At 43.2% G+C, this 22288-nt stretch overlaps 1 protein-coding gene and 1 long non-coding RNA gene across 3 annotated transcripts in view; one reads left to right on the top strand and one right to left on the bottom strand.

Moving 5' to 3' along the window:
- Positions 1-22288, bottom strand: part of LOC139789117 (ceramide transfer protein-like) — a 220094-nt gene that overhangs the window by 67118 nt on the left and 130688 nt on the right. The gene's annotated exons all lie outside the window — the stretch shown is intronic.
- LOC139789212 (uncharacterized) lies at positions 8467-12823 on the top strand. The gene is made up of 4 exons (XR_011723073.1): positions 8467-8603; positions 10012-10064; positions 10159-10443; positions 12453-12823. It is a non-coding gene; the product is annotated as an uncharacterized lncRNA (long non-coding RNA).

Raw genomic sequence — 22288 nt, forward strand, 5'->3', positions numbered from 1 at the left:
GATCCTCTGTGATTTTATTTATAGCCCTTAGGTCCTGCTATACTTGGGTAGTATAAGAGTATTATAACTAGATTCACATTCTCTAAGTAACGCCAATTACAGAAATTTTTTTCTATTATTGTTCTTATCCCTTCCTTCAAATGTATAGTAACTGGTTGAGCATTCTTTGCTCTCCTTGGGATATCAGAAGCCCATACTCCTCGGTAAATTTGACCTATTATCTTTAGGTCACTTTTTCCTTTTATGGGAGTGGTGGCCAATAATAAGCTCATTATTTGAATATAATCCTGATCTTTTACTTCAAGAGTTATTTCTCCTTTATTAAATCTTATTACTGCTCCCAATTGTTCCGGCAAGTCCCTCCCCAAAGGGGGCTTTGGAGAGTTGAGCAATATATAAAAATTTATGTATCCCTATTTGTTTGCCCAATTTGTATTTTAAGGGCTTACATAAATATGCCTTTTCAGCTTGACCGGTGGCTCCCTTTTACTATGATAAAATCATCATCCCTGTATCTCTTCTGTACCATCCCTGCCCCAGCCACCGCGGAGCGTCGCCCTGGTGGGTAGGCTCCCTCCCCCTGATCCCTTGTGATCCTCTGCCCTGTTCAGCAGCATCCCTGGAGCCACCTTTGGCTGAGATTAGTCCCAGTCTTGGGAGTCCCGCTCCTCCACAGTAGCCTCAGGGAGGCTGGCAGAGCGCTGGCACTGTACGCTGATCCCAGCTGGATTGTTTCTGGCTTTGATCATGGTGCCTGGCCGGTGCCCAACCCCTTCTTGGGGTCCCCACACCCCACTGCTGCGCCTTGAGTCCTGCCTCCCCTGGCACGCCGGGTGACGTATGGTTTCCCCCTGTTATTGCATTAATTGCTGCAGCACGGTGCCTGCTGAGTGAGTTAGGACACTGACCGGACTGCCCTGTCCCTTCCTGGGATGCCGTTAGCACTTCCCAGCGGGACAGGATGTAAGAAATGGGGTGCATGACCCAGGCCCTGCAGGGGGGGAGGGGGTGAGGGGGTGAGGAACGCCGGCTCTTCTGGCCCCTCTCCAAATGGGTTGTCCCCCCTTTGGGCTCCTCCTTCCGGCAGCTGAATGGCAGATGGGGTGCTGGCGGGGGCAGGATGATGAACCCGTCCTCGTGTTGTTCTGCATCCCTGCTGCTATTCCTACAGGTGGATTTTCACAGGAGTGCGCTGGATGGGGAGGATGCCAGGGTGACCCACAGGCAACACATGCCAATGAGTTCCTGAGTGTCTGGCAGGGACAATGCACCATTCTGCCAGTGATTTGGCTCCAGCCCTCCTGTGCCACTGCAGCTGGGACGGCTCACCTGGCCCCATCACCTACCACACGAGACGGTCCCAGCATGTCCCCACCTCTGGCAGGGTCCTGTGGGCTCCATCCATGTGGCAGCACCACGTCTCTCCTTGTTCCACTTGACAGAGAGGCTGAACATTTTCAGCTCGTGTTCTTTGCACTAAAAAAGAGCTATTTCAGAGCTTTTGTCTCTAATTTGCTGTTGGGTTTTGGGGCTGCGTGAAATGCATCTGCACTCCCTTTTATTTATCTATATTTTACCCTAGGGACCTACTGCTTCTCCCTAGGGAAGCTCAGCACCTGGGTGGGCTTGGCTACCTTTTTAGGTTGTACCCTCCACCTTGAGTGGTTGTCTCCTTCTCCCTGCTCCAGACTGAAATTCATTTCCTCTAATTGCCCACTCACCCCCAACCAATTCTGCAGAGCTGGGGAAGGTCCCTGGGGATGTTGGACAGGTGGCAGGCTGTGACGATGTCAATGCTGGCAGCCCACCGCCTCCACCTGGGCCCAGCCCAGGGCCCCCCTTTTTACTTGCCTTGCAGTGGGGAGGGGGAGCTGAGGATACCCACATCTGCTCATGATCAATTGTAAGCTGCCTCTGGCCGTTTGGCTCTTTAGCAGCCCCAACTGGACAGTCACAGGAGAAGTCCGCACTAGTGATAATACATTTTCCTTTAAATGTGCTACCACTCCATCAGGCAGATAGTATTGCTATATCGAGGGTAGAGGCACAGATATCTTTAACAAACAGTAATTTTTACTGTGGGGCAGTCTACTATGCTGCCCTTTATTTTGCAATTACCAAACGTTATCACGCTATTGTTATTAGGATGAGACTTTGTTTGGGATGCTAATGAGTTTCTTTGCTCTGAGAGCCTTAGTAAAACTTAACTTGGAGAGATTCCTCCAGACATCTAGAATACTTTTCTTATTTACAGTTTTCAGGCAGTGGATGCTAGAAGAAAAACAACAGGTGATACTCCACACCAAGTTTGCTTTTTAGTATCCCCAATAGAGTCAGCTCCACTTTTCTAGGACAAGCCCCCAAAATACATCACAGTCCTGGTGACAAAATCACTGAAGTAAACACTTTGAAAATATGAAATTGTCTCTTGAATTCAGAATTTTTTACTCTTTAAAAAATATATCAAACCAGAATTTTTTACTCTTTAGAAAAATATATCAAACCTATTCTCAATTAACAGATTTTTACCCCAAACTTAGTTAGCTTCTGTTTTATCGTGCCTAGCAGACGCCTAAAGATAAGAATGCTAATCAGAAGGTCTTCTGGTATGCTGCCAAGACAAAGATAATAAATTTATCAAGATAACAAGGACTGAGGATTTCCAATTTAAAGAGAAGTTCTTGAGATGGAAAAGCCTCTGTAATGACAGCCCTTTTTGCTGTATAAAAACTCAAAGAGAAAAAGAGAAGGCTGTCTCTTTCTTCCCCCCCCTCACTCCTGTCGTCATTTCGTCTTCAGCTAGAGGACGGCACCAGTAGAGCAGGAAAAATCAGAGAACAGCAGCCAAGCAGGAATGGCATGTCCTACGCACCCCTCCCCTCTCCAGCCAGAGACCAGGGCTGGCGGACGGTGATAAAACTTAATTGCTCTCTTGTATTTTTTATTTTCTTTTCTTAACAACTATCTCCCCAGAGATCCATGCAAAATCTCTAATCCCGCAAACATGCCCTTTCTTCCAAAGGTGGTGCCACTTTCTCCCTTCCCCAAAACAAATCCCTGCATTTTGCTTAAACCATAAAGCCTGCCATTTTTGTAAATTCATGTAACGTCCATGAGTAGTGGCTGATCTTTCCTTGCAATCAAAAAATAAAATAACAGCTCGGATCGTAACAATCACCATCACTAAATCCTACAATCACGCATTTTTGCACTTCCTACAAAGGATCTCAAAGTAGGTTGCAACGATAATCCCCATGTAGCACACACTCACTTTTTTCACTTCCAAACCCATAAAAATTTGGCCTTTGACCACTGATTGTCCCAATTAGACCAAAATTTACACTTACAGCAAGTGAAACCAATTCCCAGTAATAAACCCCCCCCTTTAATAAACACACACTCCCCCCCTTTTCCCCTTTTTTTTTTTTTTTTTTCCACAGTTTGTACACCTCAGAGCCTACATCAGGTAACATTCATTCCCAGGATAAAAGGATACTCACATAACAACTACGTTTCATCTCATTCACACACACATATACGCTCACACCATTAACATTTAACATAAAGACAAAACAAAGTTACATAGTTACCTAGGCTACAATCACACATCTTCACTTAGGATCCTACTTAGGATCCCATCAGCTGGTTCTTTCCTCTTACTCTTCTCCTGCCTCTTATACAGTCATGGACAGGTCCTTCATGTCCTAGCGATCGCCCTTCCCTATTGGGCCTCCTATTTACCCAATGAGATCTGCCTTGCACAAGACATCTCTGGTGCACTACCTTGGCAGCCTCGAACCGGCGCAAGCGTCCTAAACGACTTACAGGTCCCTGTACCTTAAAATCCAATAAACACACCTTATCCGCAGTTCTTGTCCACCCCCACAGTGAGTGCCTAGGAACGGAGTCCCTCCGAGAAATCTCGGGGCGTGTGCCAAGGTTGTCCATTTCCCAGTTGATCCTGCAGCCAGGTGGATGTGTCCCATCTGGGGTGCCAAAATTGGCTTGTGGAAAATGACTCTACAACTTGGAAAGTCAATGTGACCTCTAGACAATTGCTACCAGGCATTTTATATTAACCCTTACATGACCAGGAAGATGGGAGGGATGGGGGAAGGTATCAAGATCTGGTCGTGTTTTCTCTTTCCCCTGATAGATTAAAAACAATTTTTTTCCTCCCCAAATTGAGTTTGTCTGGTTTTCCCTGTGACCCTAACTGGGGAGTGAAATACTCCCTATACTTGTCTCAATTCACAAGCCTTTAATTGGATTTCCTCCTCCCTATCCCATGGTGGGGTGGGGGGTGAGTGAGTGGAGGCCTGGTTGCTACTAGCTGGGCCTAAACTGCAACAGCGTGCATTGGACTTCATCTGTATCTTTGTGTAACTGCTTGTTATCCAGATCATTATGAATTACCTCCAGCACAGCTAATTCCCTCAGGTACTGGATACCTCTCTATGTGGTAATCCACTTGACTAGGTAACATTTAACATCTTCCTTGAAGGGGTACCTTTGCTTCACACTTGACAGAAATTGCCTCCAGAGGCTGAGGGCTTGTGTCTTTTTCCCATTTGTCTTGTCAATGCCCCCTTCCCTAGACAGGGATCCCAGCTGCTTGGCTTCCCTACCCTCTGATTCCATGCTACTGGCTCCTTTATCCTAGCATCAGAGCAGTCAGGTAACAATATGCTCTCCTGGATAGCAGCTGAAATCCTTTCATATATCTCACAGCTCACTCAGGAATAGGGATCGGGTGATTATCTCTGCTTCTGCCTCTTACCCTTGTTCTCATGATGATCCTGGTTCACCTTCATCCCTCACTAACTGAACTGATGTTTTTGTACATTTCTTCTTCTGTATAGGGGCAACTTGTACTGGCACAGGTTGGTTCTGTGGTTCAGCTGCAGTGCTTGTCAACCACAGTTTGAGTAGCCACAGTGCCTATCACCAGTGTTGGAGTAGCTGCAATGCTTGTTGGTCTGTTTCCCCTCCATCAGGGGGAAAAACTATCCCGGCCAAACCCAGGAAAGGGGGAGAGAAAGTTTTGATGTCAACAGTGGTTGTTCTGCATCTCACACCTCATCAAATCTAACACATTTTCATTGGCTTGCGAAACCTATTCCCCATTCTTCTTATACTTCCTTCTTGCTGTAGCCCTTATTTTTATCAGGTCTTAACACCTACTTCCCTCAAAACTCCACAAATATCAAGGAAGGCTCACTTACTGCACCAATTAGAGTTGATTAAAAATTGTTATAAGGGAGTCTCCAGGACATGCATCTTTTTGTCATGTTCCTGATATAACTTCAAATTCCTGAAGTTGATCAGAGTTGAAATTCCATAAAACCAGTCCTCCTGTTTGTGTCAAATATTTGCTCAGAAACAAAGCCCAGTCTGGTCAAACACCTGATACACAATGGATGTATTAACATTTCTTAAAACTTAAATAAAAACATGAATTGGTTTACAAAGGTTAGCCCTACCAGCTTCTTTAATTCTCATATTAGTCTGTGGGTCAAGAACAAGCCTAACATGATAAAACCAAAATGCTAAAGTGATAAATTATCTTAACACTTTAGACATAACACGTAGTCCGATACAGAAAGGAAAAAGATATACATATAGTGCAGCTCTTGCCTCAGAAGGCTCAAAGCACTTTAAAAGCAAATTTAGATTATGCTAAGAGCTCTGTGTAACTGAGTTTCCAGGAAACAGCACATTTGAATATCTAGAAATAGACAAATTCAGATCATATCCAAAACCACGTTGAACCACCAACATGAAGCATAAGCGAATGCCCTCCCATCATGAGATATCACAACACACTGTGTTCTAAGAGGTCCGGACTAGAAAAATTAGGTTTCCATACATCCCATATTACTTATGTGTTAATTTATTTATGTAAGATACCAGTTCATATATTTAACCTCCCCAGGTCAATATCCTTTGTGGCCGCTACAGGGAAATAGCAAAAGTGAAACATACACCTCTCAAGGTTACTATTGGTCAAAGCCCAACAGTAACCCTTATCCTGTTTCTGCTTCAGGGCATATGAACCTCCTTTTCTTGGCAGACAATTACATACAAAGAAGTTTTATCCTTAGCCTTATTACTTTTGAGAAACATTGCTAAGTGAGGATAAAGTTTTCGGCATAGTATGCAAGAAGTAACAATGACATCTATCACTGAAAGAATAACAGCAAATTACAAGTTTTAATAGAGATTATTGAAAATATTCTGAAGTCACATTGTAGGCTCGACATAATTTAGCTTTCAAAAAGAATGCTTAATATGTGACACAGAATACTGGACATCTCTATCTCAAGTACCACGTCCAAGTAGAAGATTTTTCTTCACATTCAACTGCTCTTTCATTAGTTTGCAGCTGTAAAACAAAGCTCATAGTGAAAAGGAGTTTTATATACCAGCCAAATGAACAGGTACAGGATTTCTTTATGTACAGGGTATTCATTAAGTAGGTTTTCACTCTATGTATATGCACTTTGAGAAGCATCAAAAGAAATGAAATTCTGGTTAAACCCTTCCAAATCTGTAAGAAGTCATGCAGTGGTGTTAGAGACATTACACTTACTCCTTTCATAACACTTAAGTTTGAGCAGGCTTACTTAGGTGCTTGTTGGACTGCTTTATGCATTGCAACTTTCAGAAATCTAATCTTTGATAATTAAAAATCTTATCTGACATTACACACAGTATCAGTAAACTTATCAGTAAAAATATTAAATTCAACTTAATCTGCCAATACAAAAACACCCCCTACACTATCATCACTCATTCATGCAAAAAGAAAAGATATTTCTTTTATTTGCTGAAAGCCAGCACTATTTGTGCAATACAACAGCAAAAACAATTTCAAAGCACAGCACAGGTCTCTACAGTAAGCTGACCTATTATGCCCTTAAAGGAAAACCTCAGAACTGGTAGAAAATACACAGCTCACAGAAATCTGATTTCTAGTGCACCAGAAGCAAGCAAACCAAAGCATTTAGGTTCTAGCATTTAGTGTTCTAGTAACTAAACTGTCTTGTTTCATTACAGCACCACTGTGTATTGTATAAACCATAGGAACACCTTCTGCAAGAACTTGCACCTTAACTGCACACTGTACTAAGTCCAAGCAACTGCAGAAACATACTATATGTATGTCCTCAGAATAAATTTTTTTGTAGCTCATATATTTTCTACATACTGCTAAAGTCAGATCCTGTTGCTGGTTCCCTTATAGTGGTACATCCCTGCAGAATTCATAATGAGAAAACTACCTGTGTATTAAGAGCTCAGGAACTGCTCTAAACACTGATGCCATTGCTTGCAGACACCAGTGTGTCTATGGGGAGTGTAGCATAAGATTCAGATCTTAATCACTGTATCCAAATGCACTTAAAGTCACTGAACCCATGTGGCACAAGCACTGAGCACGCTGTCAGCCAGTACCAACATGTTAGCATTATTTAGCTGGAAGGATAATGAGGTACCAGAGGTAGATGAGCTGGATGTTTACAGTGGCAGTATGCAGATAATTTCATGTCCTCCCCATGGGCTAGTATCTCTGCTGTGGAGAAACCATCTGACATATCCATGGAACTGTTCAATGAGGTGCTTGACAGACAGACTGTCCCATATGGAGAAAACGTTACACTTCTTGTTTGTGCTGATAAGTGTTTCTGCCATACAGAGAAAGTATGCCCCTGAAAAGCCTGCTTCACAGACAGTACACATCACAAGGTAACCTGTGGCGGTTTTTGTGTGATCATGGAGAAAATGGGAACCTACTTCTGTTTCACAGGCATGTGTGAATGAGTTGCAAACCAAAAAGCCAACAAAAGGGGGCTGTTCCAAAAAACGTGCTGCTTCAGTTTGTAGCAGGCAACCCCCTAGATAGTGTATAGGCCTCAGGCCCTAATTTGACACATAGCTAGCAATGATAGAAGTCTAGCCTGTGTGAGCTGCTTGGATTCATGCCAATGAAAGGCACGTTGTTCAAAATTAGAGGGGCTGTAGAATCCCAAATAGAATATTTATCTCAAAACAGCCGCCCTGACAAAGTGGACACTGTGCTTGGGTGGAGGCCTCATTCGATAAGCATCTGGACTCTGTCCTCTCAAGGAGAGACCCTTATTTGGGTAACCACACTGATAAGCAGGGACCTATTTTTGCAAGAGCAGCCCCTCCTTTAGTGGCTATCCCAATAAGCTGAACACTGGCCTGACAAGGGGAGCTCTGTTTGATGGCCACCCTGATAGGCAGGACACTATCCTTATACGATAAGGGACAGGGGCAGGCAAGGGACAAAGATAAGGGACAGGGGCAGGCAAGATGCACCCTGCAGAGGCAGAGTGACATCCTGTGTGTGCCCCGGGTAAAGCCACTGAAGAGGGCACATGCGCAGAAATAAGGGTTATTGCTGAGTCATCCCATATGGAGGGGTCCAAGCAACCACCTGGCTTTGCAAGATATGCCAAAGCCCCTCCCCCCGAAATGGTGGGGTCAGGCAGCATAAAAGAGGAACACTCGAAACGCTGGATGCGTGCCCGCCATCCAAGGACCTGAACTTCCAACCAGGATCATCGCTGGATCCAAGGGTGGTGATATCTTCTCTATCTCTTCTTTATCTTTATCTTTACATCTCTCTCTCTCTCTCTCTGTTTCTAACCTTATCTCGGCACATGAAGGTAACATAGTTTCTAACTTTGTTAAGTTTTACTACCCATTGCTTTGTGAAGTTTTGTTAGTTGTAACCAGTTCTGTTGACAACTTTCTTAAGTTTTGATAAATTGTAATCCATTGCTTTGAAAGTACCTTCCTTTATAATTCTGCTAGTTGTAATCTCACATGCTTTATAATCTCACTCACTTTTAAGTAAAGTTGTGTTTTATAAAAACCTCCTGGGTAATAACCTTCCTCCTGAGTACCGGGCAGAGAATTCCCAAAATTAGTCTCACCGAATGGATTGTTAAAAGAGATTATTAGAGGAGGAGGAGGATTGGGCCCATCCACACCTAGGCTCCTCTCTGAGGGAGTTTAGAAAGCAAGGGGGTCCAGTCCGAATCTCCCTGGGTCGATCCCCACTCTGGGGAACCCTACCTGTGTCAACTCCGTGGGATGTAGAGACGTGTCCACTCCATGGGATGTGATATTTTGCCTGGCCCCTGCATCTGGGGAGCCGTGCTCACTTTGTGAGACATGACAGTGCCGCACCCACCTTGTGGGGCATGACAGGGGCCCTGCCTCCAGGTGAAGGAGAGGGACAACAGTCTACTAGACTGTGTGGGTTTAATGGCATGGCACATCAACACAAAAAAATAAGGCTCTGGTGGATAATGGTCCACAATGGACCAAAATGCTGTCCAGTAATATCAGAATGCAATTCATTTCTAGTGATGGCAGGGGATCCTGGAAATTGACTATAGTCAAAGCTGAAGTTAGTCTGACTCAATATGAGTGGTGAAAGCAACCAATTATGACTGGCCCTGATGCCCTATGTATTCTTGGTGTGTATTATCTTGGAAGGGAATACTTCAAGGACTCAAGGAGGTACTGGTGGGTGTTTAGGGTAGTGATGGTGGAGATGGAGGGAATTAGACTGCTGTCTACCCTACCTGGTTTATTGGAGGACCCTTTTATTGTGTGGCTGCTGAGGGCTGAAGAACAAAAGATCCCTGTTGCCACTACAATGTTGCACCAGCAACAATACTATTATTAGTAGAGACTAATGAAACGTGAAATCCATCTGTAATCTGACCTGTCAACTAGAGAATCAAGGAGTGATCAGCAGGACACTCTCAACCTTCAATAATCCTATTTGGCCAGTGTGGAAGTCCAAGGGAGAGTGGAGACTGACTGTATATTATTGCAGCCTGAATGAAGTCACACCACCACTGAGTACTGCTGTGCTGCACATGTTAGAACTCCAATATGAACTGGAGTTGAAGGCAGCCAGGTCGTATGCCATGACTGATATTGCCACTGTTTTGTTCTCTATTCTGACAGTGGAGTGAAGACCACAGTTTGGTTTCACCTGGAGAGGTGTCCAGTTGTCTTGGGTTAGTGAAGTGGTGTTTTGTAAGCAGGTGGGGGATGGTGGGGGTGTCACTGTTGTATCAGACCCTGCAACAAGCACTGCTGCCATCCCTCCAGCCATACTGGCACAGGTCACCCCGTGATCAAGAAGCAAAGCAACCAAGCTCAGACCTGTGTCACTGAAGACATAGGAAAGATGGAACACCTGGGGGAGAGCTCTGATGAAGATGAAAGACCAAATCCTTTCCAAAAGGATCAGGAAGAGCTCAAGCAAAACCTCGAGCAGCAAGTCCTTCAAAGGTAGCCCTTCCCTCATCATAAGAGAGCCAGAGAGAAGTAATCAATCATTGTTTTCTCTGAAGGACTTTCGAAACCTACAAAAAGACTTTGGCTGGCACAAAGGTGAGACACCACCTGGTTGCTTTGGTGCTGGGATGGTGGGGCTGGTACAATCTACTTAAATAATAGAGAAGCCAGACTGTTGGGAAGCCTGGCCAGAGATGGGGACATTGACAAGGCAACTGGGAAGAAATTAAACACTCTCAGCTTCACTCTCAGCCTCTGGATGTGGCTCTTGGCTGGCTCAAAAAATGTCATGGTTTAGGTCCAGCTGGTAACAACCATGCCTCTGCTCACTCACCCCACCACCACCACTGTGGGATAGGGAGGAGGAAATCCACCAAAAGGCTCAATAGACACAAAACCAGACAGACTCAACTTGGAAAGAAAAATAAAATTAATCAGGAGAAACAGAAAACACAACCACATCTTAATACCTTCCCAGTCCAAAATTGCTTCACTCTTGCCCCCTGCCCCCCCTCCCCCTTCCTCAGTGGTACAGGCATATGGAGAGTGGGGGTTTAGGATCAGTTCACCACTGTCATGGCTTAGCAGTTTGGGTGGACCACAAACCTAAGGACAGAATTACTCTCTATTCCCCCACACACAAAGGAAAGATAAAAAGGGGAATAAAGACCAGAGACTTTAAGTTGGAAACTGAAAACAATTGGATACAGATATACTAACACAGAGGAAAGGCAATAACATAAGGGATAAAGTAACAAAGAATACAAATATATACAAATATATATATATATACAAACCAATAGATATGGGCTCTGAAGAGCACGTGGTGAGCTGGTGGAAAAGGAGCACAGGGGAACAGCAGCGCAACCAGGAGCGAGTGAAAAGAGAGGAGGGGCTCCAATCTGCCTGACCTTTATAGAGTATGGGCAGGAAATGGGAGGGAATAGACCCCTTTGTGTTCCACCTGTATCAGAGTCTGAAAGCCCTCCTTTAGTTCCTCAAATTCAAACGATGACAACCACATGTTGTTTCTGCTGCTCTTTCCTCCTTTGGTGAGGACTCCTCACACTCTTCCCCCATTCCAATGCAAGGTCCCTCTAATGGGAGAGAGTCTTTCACAAACCCCTCTGACATGAATCACTTTGATGAGGTGCAGTTCTTCAGGAACATACTGCTCTGGTGTGGGCTGCCCACAGTCACAGCCTGCTCTGGGAACAGTCACCTCCCCTGGTGTGGGGTCCTCCACAGCTGCAGATTCACATTTGCTCCTCTGTGATCCTGCACAGGCTGCAGCTCCATGTCTGCCTCACCATGCTCCTCCATGGGCTGCCTGCTGTCTCACCACAGGCTGCAGGGAAATCTCTGCTCGGGCACCTCCTCCTTCTCTCTCGTGAACCTTGGTGTCTCTGCTCTAGTGTTGCTCTCCCCTCCTCATCTTTGCAAGTTTTGTTTTTCATTTGTTTGTTTGGGGTTTTTTTCCAATTTTGACTTCCCTTTCTTAAATATGTTACTTGTAGAGGTATATCCAGCTTCCCATATCTGCTTGGCCATGGCAAATTGGAGCTGGGGGAGCTTCCAGAAGCTTCTCTGTCATGGTTTGAGCCTGGCCGATAACAAAGGACCACGCGGCCACTCACTCCCCATCCCCCATTACGGGATAGCAAGGAGGAAATCCACCTAGAACCTTGTGCGTCAGGACAAGGACTATGAGGTTTTCACTCACCAATTATGGTCATGGGCAAAACAGACTCAACTTGGGAAAAAAATCAATGTAATTTATCATTAATCAAATCAAAACAGGGCAAAGAGAAAACCCAAACCAGAGCTTAAATACTTTTTCCCCACCCCTCCCTTCTTCCCGAGCCCAAATTGCTTTGTTTTAAATATCTCTACCTCCTCCTCCTCACCCTGCAGCACGGGGGAACAGGGAGTGGGGGTTTACGGGAACAGGGAGTGGGGGTTTACAGTCCAGACTGTAATAAATGGTTGTAATATATGTTAATGAATTTGTATTCCTAACCAGCGAAATTCAGAGTTAAACTGAGAAAGAAGTGAATATGGGGCTAGACAAAGCAGTTGAGACATGTAATTTTCCACTGTTTCAGTGTGAACAAAACAAGAATGTGAATATCTGCAAAAGGAGAACATAAAGATGTCACAGCCAACAGATAAGGGGAAAATTATGGCTAGGGTCTGATATCGCCCTGTAAAAATATAATGAAGTCAGCAAAATCAAGAAAGGTAAAAAAGTTCAAGCTTGAGGAAGACTTCTTACTTCATCCAAAGACCCCCTGACGACCCCCGGATATCTCCCCAAAAGAGGACTCCACCCAGACTCTGCCTACACTCTGCCCAGACTCCACCTATCATGAATATTATAATGACATGATGTAATCCCTATGAATATGTATGTAAACCCACCTCCTTTTGAATATTCATAGAATTGTAATCAATAAAAGGTAATCCTAGAGTTTTAGATTTGTGAGTGGAGTGGAGACTCCCCACACACAGAGCGATGTTTTGCTTACTGCAATTTCAATTTTATTAATTAAATTTAACCATTAACAGAATACTGAGTGTCAGTCATTTTTAACAAGACGTCACAGGTTGTTTTCTGTCACTCCTTCCTCTTCAGGGAGGAATCCTCACAGTCCCTCCCACAAAGAACAGTCCCGCAGGAGAAAACTGCTCCAGCGTGGGCTGCCCACAGACTACTTTGGGAACAGTCACGGCTGCAGGTTCACAACATCTGCTCTGCTGTGGTCCTTCAGGGTCTGGTCCACTGTGATTCTCCATAGGTTGCAGGGGACAGACTGCTGTCTCACCACAGGATGTACAGAAAAATCTCTGTTCAGGCACCTTCTCTCTTTCCTTCCTCACTGACCTAGGTCTCTGCTCTAGTGTTGCTCTGCTCTGGTGTTGTCTCTTCCGGTGGTGGTCTCTCACCTCCTCCTCTCCTCTGCCCTGCTCTTAATCACCAGGTGTTCCCCTTCTTGAATATGTTAATCGCAGAGGCAAACATCTTTTGTGTCCCTGATGGCCTAAGGTGGGGCCAGTCATTTTGGAGCAGGGCTACCCTTTGGGACCCCTTCCCTGCTACCAGACCGAGAACATTCTCACAGGAGCCACCCCTATGCCTCCCCACCCCCTGCTTCCAAAACACCACTGCACTAACCTAAGACACCTGGAACTGACTGCCTCAGGGGTGGAAACACAGTTCTATGACTTGCCATGGACTGATTTGGTCCACACTAGAGAAGGGTCGAGTGCCTGAACATCTGTAATAGATTGAGATGATATCATAGTATGGGGCAATACAGCAGAAGTTTCTGAGAAATGGGAGAAAGTAATTCAAATTCTACTATAGGCTGGTTTTGCTATAGAAAGAGGTAAAGTAAAAGGACCTGCTTGAGAAATCCGGTTTCTAGGCTTTAAATAGCAGGATGGGTGACGGAAGACAGAAAGGCACGGACCCCAGTTGCTGTGCACAATCAGAATCGTTTATTGTGTGGTTCACTACACTTATATAGTATCCCGGTATCTATTGATTGATCTACAATTTGCACCTCAAAGTGCTCTTTCTACTGTGAAATACGTTCATCTGATTTGTGTCAATCTCTTATGTACCTTTGTATGACCACAAGCCTAAGATGTATATAGTTTCTTTTTTTTGCAAAGGCCACCTGATGGACATTACTGGTTTGAACCAGTTCTGCTGCTGGCTGCGTTGTGCTGTGCAAGAGAAGCCTATAAAGTGCATGTGTAAATTTTGGGGTCATCCTGGGGGCAAGCCGAGGAGAAGACCTTAAGAGGTGAAGAGGGCATGCGCTGAAGAAGATATGCCTATTCCTGGAATTTATTTTGCAAAGACCAACCTTTTCTATGAATATGTATTAGTGCGTCACATGGCAGGAAAAAAGAGGGAGGAGACTTTGGGAGAAAAAAACATAAGAGGGAGGAACGGAATTTGGGGCACGTGAGTCTTGGTGGGGCAGAGACTCCCAGCGCACCCAGTGCTGTTTGCTTGCTTTTATTTGCTTAATAAATTGTAAATTTTGTTTACAATCCCATTTGGGTCTCATTTATCTCAATTGGGGGCTCATCCAGGATGGTCTTAGTTCCTGAATTCTGACTTAATCTAGGAGGGATGCCCCACTTTGGTGGCTCCTGTTTGGGTCAGGTTGGGACTAACGCCATCCTCAACCTGAATAAAGGCAAGGAAAGAATTTGATTTTTATGAGCTCCCTTGCCAGCTGGAGCAGTATGTTTTGCCCGTAATTCTGTGCACGAAGATCTGAACGAAGATGACAGAGTCGTAAGTATTAAAGGCGTATACTGTTCGGTTGGGTGAGATTTGGTTGCCTGTGTGTATAAGAGTGTGGCTGAGATCGAACCTAGTTCCGAAGCGATTGTGGAGGTCTTCTAGCCGCAGTTCCAATCTCCCACGAGGGACTTGGCCAGTGAAGGACCGAAGCGATTCCTATAGGATTCGTGGGTGGGTGATAGGTCCTAAGCCCCCTGCAAGACACTCTTACTAAGGTAACCAAGGGTTGTAGGAATTGCCACAGTAAAATTCCTAGATGGGTCAGACAAAATCGAATACCCAGGACCAGAAAAAAGGGAGCAAATTACCAGACATACCACCAGAAAGTACATTAGGAATAATGATTAGAAATTGGAATGATAGGGGCCCCAGAAAAGGAAAATGTAAATTAAAAATGGTTCAATATTGTATGGTAGAATGGCCAAAGGAGCCTTTAAGACCACATGTCTTTTGGCCTGTTTTTGGATCTTTTGATGACTGGGTCTGCCAGGACTTAAATATACATGTTAATTCAAAGGAACCTTTTAGTCAGGAGGAAAGTGATTATGCAGAATTATGGATCAGGACTTCATGTCCTTTTCCAGCTTCAATACTTACACTAGAAACAGATGAGAAGTTTGAGGAAGAGGAGAGAAAGGAAGCAAAACGGAAAAAGAAAAAGATGATAAATGGGAGCCACTGGATAACCTACCACCTCCATATCCTCACAACCCACCTCCAATGGCTCCCCCTCTGGCGGTCGTGCTACCTCCATCAGAACCACTGTTGCCCCTGCCTCCAACACCAACAGCACCAGAATTAGATTTACCTCTGGCTGCATGTACGAGTAGCAAGACTGCCATATCTGAGGGAGCTTCTTTATATCCCTTATGAGAGGTACCCCTCAGAGGTAATCAGGGAGGCATCGGGTTTGTGGCAGTCCCACTAAATACCACAGATGTAAGAAGTTTCATGAAAGAAATGGGGACCCTATTAGATGATCCCCTCGGGGTAGCTGAAAAACTGGACCAATTCCTAGGCCCCAATACCTATACCTGGGAAGAGATGCAGTCCATTTTAGGATTCTTATTTACTACTGAGGAAAAGGGAATGATTAGACAATCTGGAATGAGAATTTGGGAAAGACAGAATCAGGAAGGACCCCCGGGAGACCAGAAATGGACAAATGTGGATCCCCACTGGGATCATCAACAACCCCAAGGAAAGAATATGAGGGATTTGGGAATGTTAGTCATACAGGGAATAAGGGAAGCAGTTCCCCAAGGGCAAAACATTAATAAAGCATTTAGTGAACAGCAAGGGAAAGATGAATCTCCAACAGAATGGTTGGAGAGATTAAGGAAAAGTCTGCAAATGTATTCGGGAATTGGTCCGAATACAGTAGCTGGAACCGCACTCCTTAGAACGCAATTTGTGGCCAAATCCTGAGGGGATATAAGAAGGAAATTAGAAAAGTTGGAAGACTGGCAAGAGAGAGGAGTAGAAGAGTTAGAGAAGCACAGAAAGTTTATGTTAGGAGAGATGAGGAAAAGCAGAAAGCGAAAGCAAAAATTTTTGTAGTGGCAGTCAGAGAGAGTCACAAGAATAGGGCTCCATCTGGGGAAAGAAAAGAAAGAGGAATAGAGAAGACAATCCCAGGGACAGCCTTATCGAGAAAGATTCACAATTCCTGTCTCTTACTACTGTAACAAGAGGGGACATGTTCAGAAGAACTGCCATAAATGGGAGCGAGATAAGAAAATGTTCAAAGAGGAATAGGGGTGTCAGGGGCTATACCTTTTGGGGACTTCAATATCAACAGAGTTCTTGATAAAATTATTAATTGGTCCCCATAAAGAGGAAGTTTTGGTTTTAGTAGACACAGGAGCTGAAAAATCAACCATTCAAAAACTTCCAAAAGGAATAGAAAAAGGGAAGAGTTATATGTCTGTAATAGGGGCAAAAGGAGAGCCTTTTAAAGTACCTATCTTGAAAGATAATAGAAACAGAGAAGAAAATTTGCCTCAATGACTTACTTTTGCTCCCTGAAGCGGAATACAATTTATTAGGAAGGGACTTGATTCTGAAGTTAAACTTGAGCATTCACAGTAAAGGGGACAAATTGCAGATTAAATTATGCACTTTAACACAAGAGGATGAAGAAGCTATTAACCCCTCAGTATGGTATAAGGAGGGGGAAACTGGAAAAACAGAAATGGACCCCATAAATATTCAAATAATAGATCAGCATCGTCTAATTAAAGTTAAGCAATACCCTATACCAATTGAGGGTCGAAGAGGATTAAAACCTGTAGTTGACAGACTTCTGGAAGAAGGAACTCTTGAACCATGTATGTCACCTCATAATACACCCATCCTCCCTGTAAAGAAACCAGATAGGTCATACAGGATGGTATAGGACCTGAGAGCTGTAAATCAGCGAACAATCACTGAATTCCCTGTGGTGGCAAATCCTTATACTTTACTGAATCATATATCTCCCAAACATACTTGGTATAGTGTAATAGATTTGAAGGATGCTTTTTGGGCCTGCCCTCTGGATGAGTGATCCAGAGATTATTTTACCTTTGAGTGGGAGGACCCTGAAATGGGACGAAAACAACAATTAAGATGGACTGTGCTACCACAGGGGTTTACAGAGTCACCAAACCTATATGGACAAACTTTAGAGAAAATCTTACAGGATTTCACATTACCCAGGGAGGTAAAACTATTGCAATATGTGGATGATTTATTGGTAGCAGGAGAAACTGAAGAGGGAACCCGAGAAGCCACCGTTAAATTACTAAATTTTCTAGGAGAAAAGGGATTAAAGGTGTCCTGATCAAAGTTACAGTTTGTAGAACATGAAGTAAAATACTTAGGACATTATCTGAGTAAAGGAAGGAAGAAGTTGGATCCCGACAGGGTATCTGAGATCCTAGCCTGAAGACCCCCACAAACTAAGAATGAAATTTGGCAAGTATTGGGATTATTAGGATATTTGTAGACCATGGCTTGAAAGCTACAGTGAAAAGGTAAAATTCCTGTATGAGAAATTAACTAATAAACAACTTAAGTGGTTTGCAGAAGATGATCAGAAATTTGAGGAAATGAAAAAGGCATTAATACAAGTGCCTGTATTGAGCCTCCCAGATTTAGAAAAACCTTTTTGTCTCTGAATGCATCAAACCAGACAGCATATGGAGTCCTTACTCAAGACTGAGCAGGAATCAAGAAACCCGTGGGGTATTGTTCTAAGTTACTTGGTCCAGTAAGTAGAGGAAGGCCTGCTTGTCTCCAAGCTTTGGTTGCTACAGCATTATTAATAGAGGAAGTTAGGAAGATTACCTTTAGTGATCCTTTAAAGGTGTATACTCCACACAATGTCAGAAGTGTTTTACAACAGAAAGCGGAAAAATGGTTAACGTATAGCTGGATCCTAAAATGTGAAGCAATACTAATTGACTCCCCTGACTTAGAACTGAGGGTGACCTCTGCTCAGAATCCAGCACAATTTTTATTCGGAGAACCATAAGAGAAATTACAACATAACTGTTTAGAAGTAATTGAGACCCAGACTAAGGTGAGACCAGATTTAAGGGATATTGAATTAGAAAAAGGAGAAACACTGTTTGTAGATGGCTCCTCCTGAGTGGTGGAAGGAAAAGGAAAATCAGGATATGCAATAATTAATAAGGACCTAGAACCTGTGGAATCAGGACCTTTGAGTCCATCATGGCCAGCTCAGGCTTGTGAGCTGTATGCCCTATGTAGGGCCCTGGAATTACTGAAAGGGAAAAGCGGAACTATATTTACAGATTCTAAATATGCATATGGAGTGGTCCACACTTTTGGAAAAATCTGGGAAGAAAGAGGTTTAATTAATACTCGGGGGAGGAATCTTACACATCAAGAGTTAATAATAAGAATTTTAAGGGCATTAAGAGAACCAAAGGAGATAGCAGTGGTACATATAAGAGGACACCAGAAGGGATTAGATTACCAAACCAGGGGAAATAATCTAGCAGATAAAGAAGCACAGGAAGCAACCCTGAGAACTCCAGCCGTCAAAATTAATGTAGTACAAGCAAAGGGAGATACTAATGAAGACAGAGAAGAAGGGGAAAAGAAGTTCACCTCTGAGGAACTATCAAAATTGGAGACAATAGGGGCAAAGTTAGAACAAGGAAAATGGACACTGCCCGACGGGCGAGAGATGCTACCAAAAGCTTATGCCAGACAAATATTGGAATGCTTACATGCACAAACACATTGGGGTACAAAGGCATTAAGCGATAAAGATAAATAAGAAAGTGTTTTGACAAGTGGCAATGGGAGAGAGAAAAATGGCTTACAGACTTTTCAAAAAAGTACAAGTTGATTTCACTGAATTACCCAAGATGCGGAGGATAAAATATCTATTAGTAATAACAGATCATTTAACACAATGGGTAGAAGCTTACCCCGCAGCACGAGCTACGGCATGGATAGTGGTAAAAATTTTATTAGAACACTTGAAACCTAGATATGGGATAATCCAGTACATTGATTCTGATCAGGGCACACACTTTACCTCTAAAATAATAAAATCATTATTTAAATCATTAGGTATTCAGTGGGAATACCACACTCTGTGGCACCCACAAAGCTCGGGAAAAGTAGAAAGAATGAATCAAACAATAAACCAGCAATTGGCTAAATTAATGATTGAGACACAGATGCCCTGGACGAAATGCTTACCATTGGCACTTTTAAACATAAGAACTAAACCACACAGTGCCTCTGGGGAACAATGTAGTTGAAGATCATAGTATCCAAAAATACATAATTACCATTGGAAAAAGACTAAAAGAGCTAAGAGAGATTGGGATGATGGCTCAAACACCACCGTTAGGATTTGCAATTCATCAGTTAAAACCAGGAGATAAGGTTCTGATAAAAACATGGAAAGAAGAAACCCTATCTCCCCTTTGGGAAGGACCTTTTCTTGTTTTATTAGCTACGGAAACAGCTGTGAGAACTGCTGAAAAAGGGTGGACATGTGTCATGAGTAAAAGGTCAGGTGAAGGAGTGGAAAATAACATCTGAACTAGGAGACACTAAGCTAACTATCAGACGAACTTGAAGAGACCTTCATCAAAGCGCATAAGCTAAGTTGCTGTGAGAATTTCATTGTGGCTACTCCTGAAAAGACAACTACAATTTACCAATAACAAGGATCAGTGTACACCGGATTTTTGGGACATAGCATACAAATTGGAAAAACTAACCTTTAATCTCACCTGGTTGTTCAGAGAAGACCACCCCTTAAGACTAAGGAAGAGGGCAAGATCAGAGAAGGAACCGGTGTTGCGGCTTGAAAGGTCTGCCAAGGGCTGCAACCCCTTTGGGCTGTGACCACCGATCACTATGGCCCTGACCGGACCTCTTCTAGTTGTACTTGGGGTGAGTTCCTTGACAGAAATCGGGAAGCTGCACTTATATGCTTTGTGCAAAGAAGGAGATAAAACCATATGCTATGATCCAAAAGAACTCCCTTATCTATATTGGGTGGAAATAAGAGCAAATTCAGCAGAGGTTAGACTGATTGCAAAGAGTGCAAAGAAAAATCTAGAGAATCAATACAACACAAATTATTGTTTAACTCATTTTAAATAGACAGGAGAGAAATATGAAATTACTACAGTGGCTAAAAATCTATTTGTAAATCTTGCTGAAAACATTGCTAAGTCATTCTACATGGGCAGAAGATGAATCCTGGGGCTACAGGACCCCAATACTTATTGTAGTAATTGCAAAACAAAATACTAAGATGAGAACTGCTTTGTATCAAAATTGCTTAGCTTTGGATTACCTGTTTGCACAAGAAGTGGGTGTCTGTGGAAAATTTAATCTTAGTAATTGTTGTTTAGAAATAGATGATGAAGGAAAAACTGTAAATGAGCTTGTAAAAGAAATTAAGAAAATTGCACATGTCCCAGTTCAAACTTGGAATGGAAACAATCTAGGAGGACTATGGGGGAACTTTATGGGCAATGATTGGCTTACTAAAATCGGGATAGTTGTATTGGGGATATTTGCAGAATTGTTAATAATTCCATGTTAATACCTTGTATTATTAGACTAATACACTTGGTTATACAAGGGATGCAGATATCTGTGGTACCTGTTGATCCGGAACCAGGGAAAGAGAAAACTCATTCCCTTATGATAATAAAAACAAAAGATAATCCAAAATTGATACCAATTTGGAAGGTGGTAACTTGATTGGAAACAAAAACACGAATCAATACAATAAAAAAGATGGGGGATTGTGAAATATGTTCATCTCATTCATGTCAATATGGAACAATGCTAGGGTTGCATAATGAAATGTGATCTTCTCTCTTACATACCCTTGTATAACCACAAGCCTAAGATGTATATACTTTCTTTTTTTGCGAAAGCCACCCTACGAACATTACCAGTTTGAACCAGTTCTGCTGCTAACTGCATTGTGCTGTGCAAGAGACGCCTATAAAGCGCATGTGTAAAGTTTAGGGTCATCCTAAGGGCGAGCCGAGGAGAAGACCTTAAGAGGTGAAGAGGACATGTGCTGAAGAAGATATGCCTATTCCTGGAATTCATTTGCAAAGACCAACCTTTTCTATGAATATGTATTAGTATAGGGGGCCAACAGGACATCACATGGCAGGAAAAAAAAAAAGAGGGAGGATACTTTGGGAGGAAATACATAAAAGGGAGGAACTTAATTTGGTGTGTGTGCGTCTTGGTGGAGCAGAGACTCCTGGCGCACTCAGCGCTGTTTGTTTGCTTTTATTCGCTTAATAAATTGTAAACTTTGATTACAATCCCATTTGGGTCTCATTTATCTCATGGGGAAGAGCGAACCTGTGTGTTACCAGCTGGGCCTAAACCATGACAGGTGGTCACTCAGGACAGGAAAGGTAGATGGTGTGTTCTGTGGAGTTATTTGGCAACAAAGCCAGCTCAGGTCAGATCACTGCACTTGCATGGCTTATTGTAACGCTTGTCCTGCATTGATTCAGGTGGTTCCTGCTATAGTAATGCCTATAACAGTCAACTCAAATAATGGATTACCACAATTTAAAGGTATATCCATTACTATCTCCACCACTGTTCCCTTTGGGCCATGTTACAGGGTTTAACATTGCAATTAACTCCTCCCCTTGCTCATAGCCTGGCTAGCAATAAGAGGTTCCTGTTATAGTAATTCCCATGTCATGCAACTGAAATCATGGATTATTTTCACCCAGGATTAAATCACATTGAAGTACACATTGGAATCCCCTATCCTTCTGCATTACCTACCAAGCGCATCCAGGTCATTGAACAGAAACAATCCCATGAATATCCTTACCCTTTCCTGAGGAAGGAATAACCCAAACTGCTTTTCCCAACCAATTCCTTATAAGAACTTATCTCCTTCCACAGTGTGCAGGAGTTTTGATTGGGCAGGGCCAGGTCAACTGGCAGATCCTCTAGTGTCAATTAGCCAAGTGGCTTCTGCTAAATGTGTATTCCAAATTCTTGAAGGTTTCATTGCCATTTGTTCTCTGTGTAGTTTTCAACAGTCCATTTTATTGTTCAATTTTCCCAGAGGCTGGTGCATGA

Source organism: Heliangelus exortis, chromosome W (genome assembly GCF_036169615.1).
Source record: "Heliangelus exortis chromosome W, bHelExo1.hap1, whole genome shotgun sequence".
Classification (NCBI taxonomy): Eukaryota; Metazoa; Chordata; class Aves; order Apodiformes; family Trochilidae; genus Heliangelus; species Heliangelus exortis.